The sequence below is a fragment of the Arachis stenosperma genome, chromosome 10 (assembly GCF_014773155.1).
Source record: "Arachis stenosperma cultivar V10309 chromosome 10, arast.V10309.gnm1.PFL2, whole genome shotgun sequence".
In the NCBI taxonomy this organism is placed as follows: Eukaryota; Viridiplantae; Streptophyta; class Magnoliopsida; order Fabales; family Fabaceae; genus Arachis; species Arachis stenosperma.
The window spans coordinates 61,014,758-61,019,164 of record NC_080386.1 but is presented as its reverse complement, the minus strand read 5'-3'; the positions used below and the strand labels follow the sequence as shown (position 1 = coordinate 61,019,164).

At 39.5% G+C, this 4,407-nt stretch overlaps 1 non-coding gene across 1 annotated transcript; it reads right to left on the bottom strand.

Annotated features, from left to right (window-relative positions):
- Window positions 1–2,586: 2,586 nt before the first annotated feature.
- LOC130959287 (small nucleolar RNA R71) lies at window positions 2,587–2,694 on the bottom strand. Its single transcript, XR_009078379.1, has one exon. It is a non-coding gene; the product is annotated as a small nucleolar RNA R71 (small nucleolar RNA).
- Between the last annotated feature and the right edge of the window lie 1,713 nt (window positions 2,695–4,407).

Below are 4,407 nucleotides of genomic sequence, written 5' to 3'. Positions count from 1 at the left end.
TTTCACTGAGAGGATGGGAGGTAGCCACTGACAACGGTGAAACCCTATACGAGCTTGCCATGGAAAGGAGTAAGAAGGATTGGATGAAGACAGTAGGAAAGCAGAGAGACGGAAGGGAAGGCATCTTCATACGCTTGTCTGAAGCTCTTACACCAATGATATACATAAGTATCTCTATCTTTATCTTTATGCTTTATTCATCATCTATACCCATTTGAGTCTGCCTGACTGAGATTTACAAGGTGACCATAGCTTGCTTCATACCACCAATCTCCGTGGGATCGACCCTTACTCGCGTAAGGTTTATTACTTGGACGACCCAGTGCACTTGCTGGTTAGTTGTGCGAAGTTGTGTTTATGCCATGGTAGTGAGCACCAAGTCTTTGGAGCCATTACTAGGGATTGTTTGTTTTGTGTAAAAGTATTGATCACAATTTCGTGCACCAAGTTTTTGGCGCCGTTGCCGGGGATTGTTCTTGTGTATGGACAACTGACGGTTCATCTTGTTGCTTAGATTAGGCATTTATTTTTTTCGAAATTCTTGAAGATGAATTCTAGAGTTTCATGATGATTTGTTGAAATCTGGCTGGCTGTGAAGCCATGTCTAATTTAATTGGACCGAGGTTTCAACTTATCATCACAAGAGCTTGTTGATCTTGCTTTTGGAGCAGTGATCTGCTAAGGCTTGGCTGGCCTTTGGCCATGTCTAGTGTTTTGGACCGAAGCTTTCTTTGAAAGCTTGGCTGGCTGTGAAGCCATGTCTAATTCCTGGACCGGAGTCTTAGACTAGCATTGCACTGATTCCTGGAATTCTCATTAAGAATTTTGATATTTTCACTTAATTTTCGAAAAACACAAAAAAATTCACAAAAATCATAAAAACCAAAAATATTTGATGTTTCTTGTTTGAGTCTAGAGTCTCATCTTAAGTTTGGTGTCAATTGCATGTTTTTGTTGCATGCATATATCTTAAGTGATCTTCAAGATGTTCTTGATGATTTCCTTGTTTTGATCTTTGAATTCTATTGACTTAAGTATCTTTGTGTTTCATATGCATTCTCATTAGTGTCAGTAGTATACAAACTGCTAAGTTTGGTGTCTTGTATGCATTGTTATTTGATTTTAGTTGCATTTTGATTATTCCTCATTATTAAAAATCCAAAAATATTTTTAATTTGTGTCTTTTCAAGTCAATAATACAGAGAATTGAAGATTCAGAACATACTGCAGAGGAATTATACAGAAAAAGCTGGGCATTCAAAAATGCCCAGTGAAGAAGACAGACTGGCGTTTAAACGCCAGCCAGGGTACCTGGTTGGGCGTTTAACGCCCAAAAAGGGTGCATTTTGGGCGTTAAATGCCAGAATGGATACCATTCTGGGCGTTTAACGCCAGGATGGCTAAAGGGGGAAGATTTTGTTTTCAAATCAATTTTTTTTTCAAGTTTTCAAAGTTTTTCAAAATTAATTTCTTTCCTTTTTCAAAGATACTTACTAACAATTAATGATTTGATTCAAAATTTCAAGTATGTTGCCTTTTCTGTTGAGGAAGGTTTAATGTTTGAATCATATCTTTTCTTGTTAGGCAAGTCATCAATTTTTAAAATCAAATCTTTTTAAAATGTTTTTCAAATCATATCTTTTTAAAATTGTTTTCAAATCATATCTTTTCAATCATATTTTCTCAATCACATGTTTTTCAAAATAAGTTTTCAATCAAATCTTTTTAACTTCTAATTTCAAAATCTTTTTCAAAAATCACTTGATTTCTTTTCCACTTTTATTTTCGAAAATCAATTAAGTGTTTTTCAAATGTTTTCAAAATCTTTTTAATTGAATTTTCGAAAATCTTCTTCCCTTCTTCACACATCCTTCTATTTATGGAGTACCACTCCTTCTCAATGCACAATTCGAACCTTATCTAATTAAAGTTCGAATTCTTCTTCTCCTTCTTCTTTCTATTTCTCTTTTCCTCTGACACCTCAAGGAATCTCTATACTGTGACATAGAGGATTCCACATTTTCTTGTTCTCTTCTCTTTCATATGAGCAGGAGCAGAGACAAAGGCATTCTTGTTGAAGCTGACCCTGAACCCGAAAGGACCTTGAAGAGAAAGCTAAGAGAAGCCAAAGCACAACTCTCTTCAGAGGACCTGACCGAATTCTTCAAAGAAGAAGAACTCATGGCAGCCGAAAACAACAACAATGCCAACAATGCAAGGAAGGTGCTGGGTGACTTTACTGCACCTACTCCCGACTTCTATGGGAGAAGCATCTCTATCCCTGCCATTGGAGCAAACAACTTTGAGCTTAAGCCTCAATTAGTTTCTCTAATGCAACAGAATTGCAAGTTTCATGGACTTCCAATGGAAGATCCTCATCAGTTCTTAGCTGAATTCTTGCAAATCTGTGACACAGTCAAGACTAATGGGGTAGACCCTGAGGTCTATAGACTGATGCTATTCCCTTTTGCTGTAAGAGACAGAGCTAGAATATGGTTGGACTCTCAACCTAAAGAAAGCCTGGACTCTTGGGAAAAGCTAGTCAATGCCTTCTTGGCAAAGTTCTTTCCACCACAAAGATGGAGTAAGCTTAGAGTGGAAGTCCAAACCTTCAGACAGAAGGATGGAGAATCCCTCTATGAAGCTTGGGAAAGATACAAACAATTAATCAGAAAATGTCCATCTGATATGCTTTCTGAATGGAGCATCATAGGTATTTTCTATGATGGTCTCTCTGAACTATCCAAGATGTCTTTGGATAGCTCTGCTGGAGGATCTCTTCATCTGAAGAAGACGCCTACAGAGGCTCAAGAACTAATTGAAATGGTTGCAAATAACCAATTCATGTACACTTCTGAAAGGAATCCTGTGAACAATGGGACTAATCAGAAGAAAGGAGTTCTTGAGATTGACACTCTGAACGCCATTTTGGCTCAGAACAAAATATTGACTCAACAAGTCAATTTGATTTCTCAAAGTCTGTCTGGAATGCAAAATGCACCAAGCAATACTAAGGATGCTTCATCTGAGGAAGAAGCTTATGATCCCGAGAACCCTTCAATGGAAGAGGTGAATTACCTAGGAGAACCCTATGGAAACACCTATAATTCTTCATGGAGAAATCACCCCAATCTCTCAGGAAAGAATCAAGAGAGACCTCAACAAGGTTTCAATAATAATGGTGGAAGAAACAGGTTTAACAATGGCAAACCTTTTCCATCTCAGCAACAGACAGAGAATCCTAAGCAGAATCCCTCTGACTTAGCAACCATGGTCTCTGATCTAATTAAAACCACTCAAAGTTTCATGACTGAAACAAGGTCCTCCATTCGGAATTTGGAGGCACAAGTGGGACAGCTGAGCAAGAAAGTTACTGAACTCCCTCCAAGTACTCTCCTAAGCAACACAGAAGAAAATCCAAAAGGAGAGTGCAAAGCCATAAACATGGCCGAATTTGGAGAGGAGGAAGAAGCAGTGGACGCCACTGAGGAAGATCTCAATGGGCGTGCACTGATCTCCAATGAGTTCCCCAATGAGGAACCATGGGAATCTGAGGCTCAAAATGAGACCATAGAGATTCCATTGGACTTACTTCTGCCTTTCATGAGCTCTGATGAGTATTCTTCCTCTGAAGAGGATGAGTATGTCACTGAAGAGCAAGTTGCTAAATACCTTGGAGCAATCATGAAGCTAAATGACAAGTTATTTGGAAATGAGACTTGGGAGAATGAACCTCCTTTGCTCACCAAAGAACTGGATGACTTGTCTAGGCAGAAATTACCTCAAAAGAGACAAGACCCTGGAAAGTTTTCCATACCTTGTACCATAGACACCATGACCTTCAAGAAGGCCCTGTGTGACTTAGGGTCAAGTGTAAACCTCATGCCTCTCTCTGTAATGGAGAAGCTAGGGATCTTTGAGGTACAAGCTGCAAGAATCTCACTAGAGATGGCAGACAACTCAAGAAAATAAGCTCATGGACTTGTAGAGAATGTTTTGGTAAAGGTTGAAGACCATTACATCCCTACTGATTTCATAGTCCTAGAGACTGGGAAGTGCATGGATGAATCCATCATCCTTGGCAGACCCTTCCTAGCCACAGCAAAGGCTGTGATTGATGTTGATGGAGGTGAACTGATCATTCAAGTGAATGAAGAATCCTTTGTGTTTAAGGCTCAAGGATATCCCTCTGTCATCATGGAGAAGGAGCATGAAGAGCTTCTCTCAAATCAGAGACAAACAGAGCCCCCACAGTCAAACTCTAAGTTTGGTGTTGGGAGGCCACAACCAAACTCTAAGTTTGGTGTTGAACCCCCACATTCAAACTCTAAGTTTGGTGTTGGGAGGTTCCAACATTGCTCTGAGTATCTGTGAGGCTCCATGAGAGCCCTCTGTCAAGCTACTGAC